Source organism: Scyliorhinus canicula, chromosome 8, assembly GCF_902713615.1.
Source record: "Scyliorhinus canicula chromosome 8, sScyCan1.1, whole genome shotgun sequence".
In the NCBI taxonomy this organism is placed as follows: Eukaryota; Metazoa; Chordata; class Chondrichthyes; order Carcharhiniformes; family Scyliorhinidae; genus Scyliorhinus; species Scyliorhinus canicula.
This window is the reverse complement of record NC_052153.1, coordinates 14592636-14605235: the sequence shown is the minus strand read 5'-3', so window position 1 is coordinate 14605235 and position 12600 is coordinate 14592636. Positions and strand designations below refer to the sequence as shown.

The window sequence follows — 12600 nt, the reverse complement described above, 5'->3', positions numbered from 1 at the left end:
CCAACCCATATAGAAAGGACACAACACACATGATCTTCCTCTTTCCAGTGGAGACACTCAGTGAGCACAGACACAGGGTTGATTCAATATCACACCCACCATGTGGATTGTAGCAGAACGGTTTGTCAGTTTGAGTAACTATAGAAGGATCAACAGTCGAGGCGAACCTAAGTAAGAGAATTGTAAATAGTTTAATAAACGTGTTGAAGTTATCTCCACGTCTGAACCTTCCTTTGTCAGAATGAGCATCAAGGAAGCTGCTTATGCTACGCCAAGAGCATACCAAAACATGGTACCAGTGAGTAACTGTGTCGATCCATATAGCTACAACTCAGCAAACAGTGACAACCAGCAACAATATCCAGGCAAGATGTTCGAGATCCCGGTTCCGCAGCGGCTCCAGTGCCATGGCAATCTCCGCGAAAACTGGCGGGCATTCCGGCAAAGGTTTGAGATCTTCCTGGTAGCAGCCGACCTACAAGACATGGCCGATGCTGAAAAGACAGAGCTTCTACTCACCACCGCCGGTGCCAGAGCAGAAGAAATCTTTAAAACGTTCAAGTTCTCCAAAGGGCAAAGCAGGAGCGACTTCCAGGCAGTCCTGGACAAATTCGGTAAATACTGCGAGGAAAACACAAGCAAACCAACAGAAAACAGTAAGAGATACGCCAGTACTTACCACAAGGCAGAGATCCTGGAGCAGAGAACAATTTTCATCGGCGGCCATCTTTGTAAAGGTACTGCACATGTGCAGTTGAGCGAGAAGCGCACAGAATGGGAAGGTCCGTTTGCGCATGAGTGAGAAGCCGTGCATGTGCAATTGCAAAAATGGCCCCAGTACAGGAACAGCGATATGCGCATGCGCAAACGTTTCCCATGACTGACATCACACGCTTCGTGACATCAGAGGCCCCAGACCCGGCCACTTAAAGGGGAAATGTCCCAAAACTCTAAAAAAAATTCTTAAAGCCGTAAAACAAGATTCTTTCACCTGGAATGACGGCACAATGCCTGAAATTCAACCAGTAGCTGAAAGTAACCTCTGCAGAACACTGCAACAAGCAGTTAGCAACGCCCAAAGAGATCATTCAGTCCTTGAATACTACGACACCGACCATTATTTCTTCTCTGGACATCACGAGCCCAATGCCAGCTCCGACACAAACAGTGATGATATGGTCCTAGAAGACTACGACTCAGACGAACCTTTCACCTTGGGAGGCTACCCCAGTACCAAATACAAACCACAACTAGACGTGTTGTACATTCAAGACTCCGATGACGAGTTCTTCGAATTTGAGAATCTTCAGCCCAGCAGATATGACATCCCGACTCGTGAGTGCAGGATTATGCTGCGGCCTGACACTGACAGACAGAGAGCGGCCTGCTGCCACACAGAGAGTGGTCCACGCACCGCTAAGGGTTCCCGACTCCACATAGAGAGTGGTCCACGCACCACAAAGGTTCCCAGCCTCCACACAAGAAGTGACTCCAGTGTCACAAGCCTCCACAGCGAGCTCGTGGACAGACTCCACGATAGAAGAAACGCAAGACTCCACACCGCAGTCCTTGCATGAACAAGAAGTGACTCGAATGACACAAGCTTCCACAGTGAGCTCGTGGACAGCCTCCACGATAGAAGAAACGCTAGACTCCAAAGCGTAGTCCTTGCCTGAACAAGACCATGAGGGTCTAGTAGCCTCCTCTGAGCAACCTGCAGCAGACGATGCAAGTCTACCACGCTCAAGTGAACAACAGCAAGACTATGACAGTCTGCCATGCTCAAGTGCACAACAAGAAGACTATAACAGTCTATCATGCTTCAGTGAACAACAAAGCGACTATGACAGTCCGCCCACATTGTTTGAGCCACAAAAAGAAGACTTTGACAGTCTACCCAGCTCAAGTGAACAACAAAGCGACTATGACAGTCCACCCAGATTGTTTGAGCCACCAGAAGAAGACTCTGACAGTCTACCCAGCCCAAATGAACAACAAGAAGTTACTGAGGCTCTATCCACTGTATGTGAGACAAGTGACGACAGCATCCCACTTCCCATACTAGATGTGCTAGTGTGTACAGAGGCAGTCGACGATCACAGTGAGACCCCTGATCACAGTGAAACCAACACTGACTCAGGTGAAACACACCAGACTCCAGACGGGGAGCATCGACAAACCAACACTGACTCAGGCGAACCAGACCAGACTCCAGATGGGGAACAACCAAACGCCAATGCTGATTCAAGTAAGCCGGACTTGACTCCAGACAGGGAGTGCCGCAACCTCAGTGACGGCATGCTCAAGGTGACAGCAGATGCCACAACGCACACTGACACGGGTGACTGTGTGATGGACTCGTTTTATCCACAGCGTGTGGCCTTGAGCGCAGCGAGCACAACAACAGCACCATCCAACACAACATCACAACCTATGAACACCATCTCAAAGACAATGACACGACGCGTACCAAAGACAAAGACTACACCAATGGAACTACGACTGGTACGACATGGTACAACTCTGGCCATGAGGGACACTGTTCCTGCTCAGCTCAGTACATACCATGGCAGGACGATGCATCTTCCCAATTCATGTGTGCTGCACTACGAACAGGCAACCTAGCTTTCAGGACAGATGCCATCAAACATCACTATCACAAGCGTCGGAAGAAAAAAAGACTCCAAATCAGACAACAAAGTGATTTGACCACTTCTTGGTTCCTGATGCACAGGGACACTGATGGCGTTCACAAGGACATTCCACCATCAAAATCACCAACTCACCAACCCAACAAGAAAGACATTCAACCATGATAATGGTTTTTGGACTCACACATATGATTTGAACTTATTGTTTAATCACTGTTCTCATGACTTGTACATAGCATCACTTATCTACCTTTTTTGTTAAATTTTCTTTAAGTGTACAGAAAATAAGTAACACGAAAAAAAGGGGGGATGTGGTGATATGCATCACTGTAAATATACAAGGGGTTAATGTAAATACATGTAGACTAGCTAGACACTAGAGGGAGCACCAGAGACATGACACACAGACACTCAGCCAATAGGTCAGTAAGATAGGGCACGACCAATGGGCATTCACGATACACACAGAGGTGACATTACCACAGGAGGGCATTACACCAACCCATATATAAAAGACACAGCACACATGATCTTCCTCTTTCCAGTGGAGACAGTCAGTGAGTAGAGACACCGGGTTGATTCAATATCACACCCACCACGTGGATTGTAGCAGACTGGTTTGTCAGTCTGAGTAGCTATAGAAGGATCAACAGTAGAGGCGAACCTAAGTAAGAGAATTGTAAATAGTTTAATAAACATCTTGAAGTTGTCTCCACATCTGAACCTTCCTTTGTCAGAGTGAACATCAAGGAAACCGCTTATGCAATGCCAAGAGCATGACATAGCCCTTGTCATCTCAGTCCTAAATGGCTGACCCCTCTCCTCAGACTATGACCCCTGTAATTCTGGCTTATTCAGACAGGGAATGCAGCATTTCTACCTGGTCATAGTCTCTGAAAATGTAATATGTTTCATATCACCTCTCATTCTTTCAAACCCCAAAGCGTAAAGACCCATTCTACTCAAGCTTTCCTTATAGCACAGCCCTCTCATCCTCAGAAGCAACCCAGGAAACCTTCTTCGCATACCCTCCAGGGCAAATATATCCTTCCTTAGGTAAGGGCAATAAAACTACACATGGTCCAGCGTCTGTTATAAGGGAGAAAGAAGGAAACCAAATTGGAATTAGAGGAATTTGCAGGGAAAGATCGCATTGCTAAAAGGATAAAAGGTTAGAAATACCTGCAAAGTTTTGGGCCGATAGGGTGCACTGATGCTGCCACCTGACTCGGAAACTGAAAAGGTTATACCTTTCATTAGTGAAGCCAAGAGCATTAGGCCCCACAAGGAAAGTGTAGGCCTTGCATGCCCCGAACTCCTCTCACACCTGCTACCCTGCTACTGATAGACATTAATCCACCCCCCCCCTCCTCCCCCAGTTTACCTTACACTTGTTGAGAGCTTGATTTTCCGAAAGAGAGTAGCTGCCTTTCCACCCATTGGCTAAAAGTGAGAAACTAGGTGAAGTCAGAGGTCTCTCACTGAAACCCGCCAACAGACAAAATACCTCTCATAAGTGGTATGGGTGGCACCAGGGACCCCAGCTCAATTCCAGCCTTGAGTGACTGTCTGTGAGGAGTTAGCACATTCTCCCCATGTCTGCGTGAGCCATACTAAATTGCTCCTTAGGGTCCAAAGATGTACCGGTTCGGTGTAATAGAGATAGGGCGTGGGGAGTGGACCCAGCTGGGGTGCTCTTTTAGAGGGACAGTACAGACCCGATGGGCCAAAAAGCCTCCTGCTGCTCTATAGTAAATCCGTGGATCCAAAAGCAAACTCGTTGCCACACTTGAGGTTTCGTAAGTCCACGCATCTCTGTATCATGAAAGGATACTTTTTTTAATTTTTATAAATTTCCGAGTACCCAATTATTTTTTTTTCCAATTAAGGGGTAATTTAGCGTGGCCAATCCACCTAACCTGCACATCTTTGGGCTGTGGGGGTGAAACCCACGCAGACATGGGGAGAATGTGCAAACTCCACACGGACAGTGACCCAGGGCCAGGATTCGAACCCAGGTCCTCAGCGCTGCAGTCCCAGTGCTATCCACTGCTCCACGTGGCGCCCCATGAAAGGATACTTAATAAAGTACCATGGGGCAAGGAATTTAGCACTAGTTGCAGGTGTATAAGCAGTCTTAGATAGCTCATATTGAAAACAAAATGGTCAGCCCTCTGAGTATAATACAAAGAGGTTACATAAGGCTTCAACACTATGTGTAGTTTTGGTTTCCAATCATGGTGATCAAGAGGGTGTAGAGGAGGTGAACTAAGATATCAAATCTCAGAGCACTTGACTTTGATGGTACATGGCAAGAGTTAGTGTTATTTGCACTGGAACTTGATTTTGATGACGGACAGCAAGAACTAGAATTATTGACTTTGGAAGTCAAGCAGAGAGGAGATGTACTGAGGTTTTTGTAATGATGAATGGATTCGATATAGTCTGTTGGAGAGGTTGTCAGAAATAATTATAGGATAAGAAACCAGGCCTTTAATCTCTGCAGGTAAACAGTTCGATCGGGTGTGAGACAGCAGTCATTTTCGCAAAGAGTGCCCCCCCCCCCCCTCTAGAGCAAGCCGCCTCGTCATGCGGCGGGAATGCCTTCATTATAGCCCTTTAGGAGGGAACTTTACAAGTTCTGACTAGAACAAGCCTTCCCAATTACAGGGACGAAGTTGCTGTTTAGTTTTGTTTGTGTTGGATCACAGGCGACCACAATCTCCCAGAGCTTGCTTGATTGATGAAAAAGGATTGGAGAGGAATGATCCAGCCTTTTCAGAAGCTGACCACTGGTTTGTGTTTATCTTTGCCCTCGGATAGGGGATAGCATTGCTAGGGGGAATGTGAGCAGAGTGAGGTTGCATGGGTGGGGAAGATTTGATGAGCCTGCTATCCTCTCTTCCCTCTTCTGGCATACCGCTGCTGTGGTACTTTTTTTTCCATTTCTTTAAGCTCAGTGAGGGCAGGTCTGAACTGGATTAAGGTATTAATTTCTTCATTTGATTCCGCAGCTGAGGGAAGTTGTATGAATTTTTGACTGGTGACACGCAACAAACATGTACAACAAAAATACAAATTCTCACAATACAACACCTGCCATTTTGCGAACGATAACCCAACTTCCAAGGGTTAGGAATTGGTTGATATGTACTAAGATCGGAAACATTCTACTATCGTGAGAACCATTTTAATTCACGGCTACATTTTTACGAGGCTCCAGAAGAGAGCACACTGTGGCTCATAGCAAATATATTATTGTACTCAGGCCAGCTATGCTAATTTAAATTTTTTAAGTAGAGGAATGTTTTCCAAAAATGCACAGCGGATGTGATTTCTCTCATCTCTAAATTCAAATTATAAGCTTTGACTTGAGACGGGTCCATCACTTGAACAGAACAATGTCCACGTCATCAATACAGGGGGTATTGGCCAAAGCATCTGGGAAATATTCATTTTTTGTTTAAGGCAGTTTCCCTTTAAGGGACTGTCCCTTTAATTTGTCCCTCGGTTTATTTTATTTAATTCACTTGGTTGTTGCTCAAAATAGTGGGAAAATAGACCCTCCACACAACTGAGGAATGCCATTTGGGATGGACAAATTCCCGGTTCTGATTCTCGCTTGGAGCATGTATGGGGCAGCCAGTACGATTGATAGTGTCTGCCCAGTGCTATTGTCAAAACGGCCAGAAATATTTTGATGGCTGTGTTTGATGTGTGAGCTGCCAGCGTGAATAACGCTTCTTAAATCCAGCCTGCCTCTTTCAAAGTGGGGTGATGGGGGGGGGGGTTATGGGAGATGGGGGTGATGTTTACACGATGCTGGTCTTGCACTCTCTGTAGACTGAAGGATGAGTTTGCGTTGTTGGCCAGGGCATTCTGTCTCTGCTAAGCTAGCGTGGCGATGCTGGTAGGGCAAGCGATGGCAAGGAAGGACATTCTCTATTCCTCTGAAGGTAAACCAATGCCCAAGACAAGTCAGCCAACAGCTGTAAAGGGAGGTGTGATTACCTGCAGAATATAGGGCGGCACAGTAGCACAGTGGTCAGCATAGCGCTAGGGGTCCAGGGTTCGACTCCCGGCTTGGGTCACCATCTGTGAGGAGTCTGCACTTTCTCCCTGTGTCTGCGTGGGCTTCCTCCAGGTGCTCTGGTTTCCTCTCACAAGTCCCGAATGACGTGCTTGTTAAGTAAATTGGACATTCTGAATTCTCCCTCCGTGAACCCGAACAGGCACCGGTGGTGACTAGGGGCTTTTCACAGTAACTTCATTGCAGTGTTAATGTAAGCCTTCTTGTGACAATAATAAAGATTAGCATTATTACTAAAAACCAAGGGCCTGGTTATACTGCAGAAAGAAAGGGCCGCATGCGGCACAGTGGTTAGCACTGCTGCCTACGGCGCTGAGGACCCGGGTTTGAATCCCGTCCCTGAGTCGGCATGGGCAGAACGATAGCACAGGTAATTAGCACTGTGCCTTCACTGCGCCAGGGTCCCAGGTTCGATTCCCTGCTGGGTTACTGTGCGGAGTCTGCACGTTCTCCCCATGTCTGCGTGGGTTTCCTCCGGGTGCTCCAGTTTCCTCCCACAGTCCAAAGACGTGCAGGTTAGAGGGATTGGCCATGATAAATTGCCCTTAGTGACCAAAAAAGGTTAGGAGGGGTTATTGGGTTACGGGCAAAGGGTGAAAGTGAGGGCTTAAGTGGGTCGGTGTAGACTCGGTGGGCTCCTTCTGCACTGTGTGTTCTATGTTCTAAGGTCTATGAGTCACTGTCCATGTGGAGTTTGCACATTCTTCCCGTGTCTGCGTGGGTTTCACCCCCACATCCCAAAGATATGCAGGTTAGGTGGATTGTCCATGCTAAATTGCCCCTTAATTGGAAAAAAAATACTTGGGTACTCTAAATCACACTGTCCTCCGACAGATAGAGAACGAATTAGTTAGCTTCATATTGAACATCCACAACCTGCTGAGCAAGTGTGCGTCATTCTCCCTCTCTCTCTCTCAACTTGGGCTTGCAACAGAAATCTGACAATTAAATATAATTAAACCTGCTCAAAAGACGAAGTCAAATGTTCGTGGCAGAAAGAGGAGACTGAGTTTAAATTTGTATTTGACGCTGCAGTTATTAAGATTTTCATTTGGTCGGATAAGGGGGATGCATACAAACATCTGTACCTTTCTCATCAACACCAGCAAAAAGGAACTAATCTCCTCAAAAATGAGAAACAGAAGTATCTGCTGAGTAGTACACACTCTTGAATTAATTCTTTGTCTGAATACACCTCGTTTCTAATCCTTGCGGAGGAGTTTTGATTACCTCAACAGGTTTTGGTTCTTATATCTGGAGATTCCAGAATAGCGTGTCTGGGCATGGTTTTTACAGGTAGCGCACAGGATACACCAAATATGGTGCCGAACGGTTGAGATTGCTTCTGAATCTTCAGAATGAAAGCCACAAGTGCAGCAATTGCAGTCGCAGTCAGGGACGAGGAACCATTTTGTATTTCCAATTGTGGTCTACATGCAGAGCAGGCTTGAGAGGCCGAATGGCTTACACCTGTTCCTGTCAGGTTTCCTGACAATTCATCTGGATTCCAGACAATATTCTGTTGCTCTTATCCTTCCTGTTCGCGGTGCAGACGGGTCCCTTTTATTTATTTATTTATTTTTAAATAAATTTAGATTACCCAATTATTTTTTCCAATGAAGGGGCAATTTTAGCGTGGCCAATCCACCTACACTGCACATTTTTGGGTTGTGGGGGCGAAACCCACGCAGACACGGGGAGAATGTGCAAACTCCACACGGACAGTGACCCAGAGCCGGGATCGAACCTGGGACCTCAGCGCCGTGAGGCGGTTGTGCTAACCACTAGGCCACCGTGCTGCCCACGGGTCCCTTTTATATTTGTTCATGGACCGTAAGCATCGCTGGCAAGGCCCAGGATTGGTTTCACATCCTTCAGAAGGGGGTGAGACGTCTTCTTGAACTGTTGCAGTCCACGTGGGTACAGGACCATCCCCCGCGCTGTTCGGGAGAGAATTCCAGGATTTTGACCCGGTGATAGTGAAACCATGGCAATATATTTCAAAACCAGTTCCCATGGTGTTCCCATCCGTCGGTTGCCCTTGTCCTTCCGGGAGGGGAGGTAGGGGTCGTGGATTTGAAAGGTGCTGAAATGGAAGTTTGGCGAGTTGGTAGGGGAGGGAAAGAAGCCAGCCTTGTTTATATTTTTCAAACCACTGGACACAATCAACTTAGATTTTATTTTATACGACAATAATTGACAGGTAAAGAGGTAAATGTGTGTGAACAGCTGAAGTTAGATAGAGAGTGAGGGATTTCCCAATTCCACCCCCTCCCCCGATCAGTGGTGGGTTTTCACCCCTGTATAAGTTGCATTTCACGACAGAGATAGAAAGTTTGGTAAATATACCTAATATTGGGACTGGCGGCATGGTGGTTATGCTGTGAGGTTAATACTCCAGAGATTTGAGTTCAAATCTTAACATGGCAGCTGGGGATTGAAATCAAAGCAATTAAACGAGAAGATAATCTCAGCAATGATGGCTGTGAAACTATCAAATTATCAGAAAGGCGCTTTGGTTTTCAAATGTCCTCTAAGGAAGGAAATCTGCTGTCCTCACCCACTCTGACCTACATCTGACTCTACACTCACAGCAAAGTGGTTGGCTCTTCATCACCCTTCTCAATCGCCCACCAAGCCATCCAGGGGCTGGTTTAGCTCACTCAGCTAAATCGCTGGCTTTTAAAGTCGACCAAGCAGGCCAGCAGCACGGTTCGATTCCCGTACCAGCCTCCCCGGACAGGCGCCGGAGTGTGGCGACTAGGGGCTTTTCACAGTAACTTCATTGAAGCCTACTCGTGACAATAAGCGATTTTCATTTTCAGTTGATATGAAGGTGACTCACCGTGACTTTCTAAATGGTAATGAGCGATGGGCAATTAATATTGGATTTTCCAGCAATACCCACACTCCGTGAATAAAGAAAACTACTTGGACTTCGCAGAAAATAAAACGCCGGGGACGGCCGACTGTTTTGTTGTTCCTATTGAGCGTTATCATTTAAATGAGGAAGATAAATTCAGTAGGGGATACCAAAATGTGGGTGTAATGACACTTGAGGTATCTGCAGCCATCCCGACCTCAGGGCGCACTTTCAAAGATCTCAGCGGAGCAGTCTGGGAATGTCAAATGAGATTTACCTTTTCCTGGAGAGAGGATAACTTTTCCCGTTGTGGTGAATGTTCCCCTGTAAGCCACTGACAGATTGGCTAGCATGCAGCCAATAGATGTGCCATGCGAGTGTGAGTCACCATGTTTGCGAGGGGCAACGCTTTCAGCATTCTAACTGTGGATAGGAGACACTACCCTGTCAAGGGTACAGAGCTATGATCAGATGGCACAAGATTCCCAAAGGTAGATGGCACTTCTGCAAACCTCTCACAGCAACAGCACAGCCTTCAAGAACAGGAAGGACTTGCATTCAACCTATGGAATTACCAACGGCTAATTACATAGATCTTCAAAAAGTGCAAGTCAATAGTGCAAACTGCATAGAAGTTATAACACAGAAACAGATCATTCAGCCTATCTGGTCAGAGGCTGGTTTAGCTCACTGGGCTAAATCGCTGGCTTTTAAAGCAGACCAAGCAGGCCAGCAGCACTCCTGTACCAGCCTCCCCGGACAGGCGCCGGAATGTGGCGACTAGGGGCTTTTCACAGTAACTTCATTGAAGCCTACTCGTGACAATAAGCGATTTTCATTTCATTTCATTTCCCTTTTGAGGGGGAGAGCTGACTGGTGGTGGTTTAACCTGAGGGTCACCACACCTCAGGTGAGGGGCAAGGTTCTTTATGAATCACCTCAGATGGTATGGGAATTGAACCTGTGCTACTGGCCTTGCTCTTTATGAACCAGCTGTCCATCCAACTGGGCTAAACCGCTCCTCCACCCCTCATAAAGGACATGTGGGGGAAAGAGAAAACCCGAGAGATTCAGCAATATGCTGACCATCATCACATACAAAACTTTTTTGAAGCACGCCAGGGTCATCCTTATACCAAGGTCAAATAGACAATGTTGAGGAGAACATTTTCAACAGTGGCAGCTAGTATTACCCAGGCTATCCCATGGTCATCTGTGGTACAATCCATGGGTGAATCAGCACCGATGGAAGAGCTGCAACAAGCAATCAAAGGGATGAAAAACAACGAAGTCTGCAACCCCAATGGTATTCCAGCTGAGGGCTTTGAAGCTAATGAGCTTTTGATCGCATCAAAACTCCATGTATATATCCAAGAGATGTGGGGGGGGGGGGGGGGGGGGGGGGGGGGGGAATGTGACAATTGTAACTATCTTGAAGAAGGGGATTTGAGGAAAAAGATTTTTTACCCAGAAGGTGGGGGGAAATCAGGAACTCACGGGCTGAAAGGGTGTTCGAGGTGGGAACCCCCACAACATTTAAGAAGCACTTCAAGATGAGCACTTGAAATGCCACAGCTTACAAGGTGATGGACAGAGTGCTGGAAAACTGGATTAGAACAGAGAAGTACTTGAATGCAAGCACAGACAGGATGGGCCGAAGGGCCTCTTTCTGTGCTTGTCACTCAAAGGGAGATAAATCGTGCTGTGGAAATTATCGAGGTATTTTCCCTCTTGCTATTGCAGGGACAATCCTGACACACATTCTCCTGAATTGCCCGCTTCGTGTGACTGAGGAAATCCCCCCCCCCCCCCCCCCCCCCCCCCCCCGGCGACACCGTATGGCTTTAGACCTTGCTAGAGGAAACTCTGACAAGGTCTTTGTTGCCATAAAATTCCAAGAAAAATATTGGTGACACCAGCAGGAACACGTCATTGCATTCACCAAACTGACCAAAGCATTGGACTCAGTAAATCATAGGATTTCGTAAATTGTCCTTCAAGAATTTGGGTGTTCAAGAAACTTTCACCTGTACCGGGTCTTTTAGCACCCGTCGCTTATCTGGCAAGATGTCCATAAAGTTAAGTGTCGAAACATCTTTGCTGGCTCTCAGTGGGGGCGGGCATAAGTAAGGGGGCCATCGCCATACCCACTGTGGCTAGGGGTTCCCCCGTGTACATCGTGAGCCTTGCCTCTGTGTCCTACAAACCCAACTGTTGAACTCAAGTCCTGATTTTCCCGAAGGCCTGCCTGCCGATTACCAAAACTGCGGCCCTCCATACAACGCCATCTCTAACGGGTGACCATTCAGCTGGACAGTAATCCTGATGGGGACGGCTCGTGGCCCATCAATGCAATGCAATTGCATACATTCCCTGTTGTCAGGTTGTTCTAAGTGCAGGGTCCGGGCTCTGGGCTGGTGTCTCCAATGGGAGGGGCGTGATTTTGCTGGCTGACCTGTGGTTTCCTTTCCCTGTGGTTTCGCCGGCCACATGTGTCACACTGCCTTGGATCCTCCTCCATCGATTCCAGGGAGGTGTCCCGCCTGTCTGTAGCAGCTCTTCCCCAATGGGCCTGGTCTCGATGGTGCTGGAATTACCGTCTGTCGATCATTCCCAATGATATCCTTTGCCTGAAAGAAATAGGACATACGCTCCACGTAAAGAGTCCGGTCCTCTACACTCACATCAAATCTGCCAAGGGATGGCATTTCCAAAATGCTTGCAAACCTTATTCCTTTGTGAAGAGGGATGGCTGTGCTCCAAATGGTGAACAGCACCAACTGTAGTACCACTTTTCCCTCATCGCCAGTTTAGTAGTCACAGAAGAGTCTGGAAAGAAGAGTCAACACAAGGTTAATTTATAAAAGGAAAGTATTTACAAGTAACAGTCCCAGTCCCTGATGGGACTACTCTGCATCTCAGCTGCTACCTGTGCCAGCTGTTTTTGGTTATGAATTAACAAATCCGCGAATGGGCGGGGGAGATCGTACTCCACG

At 47.1% G+C, this 12600-nt stretch overlaps 1 long non-coding RNA gene across 1 annotated transcript; it reads right to left on the bottom strand.

Annotated features, from left to right (window-relative positions):
- Positions 1-3232: 3232 nt before the first annotated feature.
- Positions 3233-12403, bottom strand: LOC119969970. The gene is made up of 3 exons (XR_005461495.1): positions 12332-12403; positions 12060-12234; positions 3233-3315 (listed from the first exon to the last, which is right to left on the bottom strand). It is a non-coding gene; the product is annotated as an uncharacterized LOC119969970 (long non-coding RNA).
- Between the last annotated feature and the right edge of the window lie 197 nt (positions 12404-12600).